At 56.2% G+C, this 299-nt stretch overlaps 1 protein-coding gene across 1 annotated transcript in view; it reads right to left on the reverse strand.

Moving 5' to 3' along the window:
• Positions 1-299, reverse strand: part of AQP8 (aquaporin 8) — a gene marked incomplete at both ends in the record, with an annotated part of 5,444 nt that overhangs the window by 2,264 nt on the left and 2,881 nt on the right. The gene's annotated exons all lie outside the window — the stretch shown is intronic.

Consider the following 299-nt stretch of genomic DNA (forward strand, 5'->3'; position numbering starts at 1 on the left):
TGTGGGCTTTAACGGGCATATGTGCTCGCTGTCAGGGCAGCGTGGGCGGGCATCGCATCAGGTTAAAGAGGAGCTAATCTCATCACTTTCCTCCTGAAAGCCAGCCCTAAGCGTCTGGCAAATATAAACTCATTAGCAAAGGCTCTTAGTGTCTTGTTAGATAACGAGCTCACAGGGCAGGAGGAGCCTCACTGGGGGTTTGCATGGCCCAAGGGCCCAGGGCTGCCCCAACGCTGGGCACCGGCAGAACCCAACAGATTAACCGAAGTCGTGGGCCCGTCGGGAAGGAGTTAGTTGGG

This window comes from Eurypyga helias, unplaced genomic scaffold, assembly GCF_000690775.1.
Source record: "Eurypyga helias isolate BGI_N326 unplaced genomic scaffold, ASM69077v1 scaffold27087, whole genome shotgun sequence".
Classification (NCBI taxonomy): Eukaryota; Metazoa; Chordata; class Aves; order Eurypygiformes; family Eurypygidae; genus Eurypyga; species Eurypyga helias.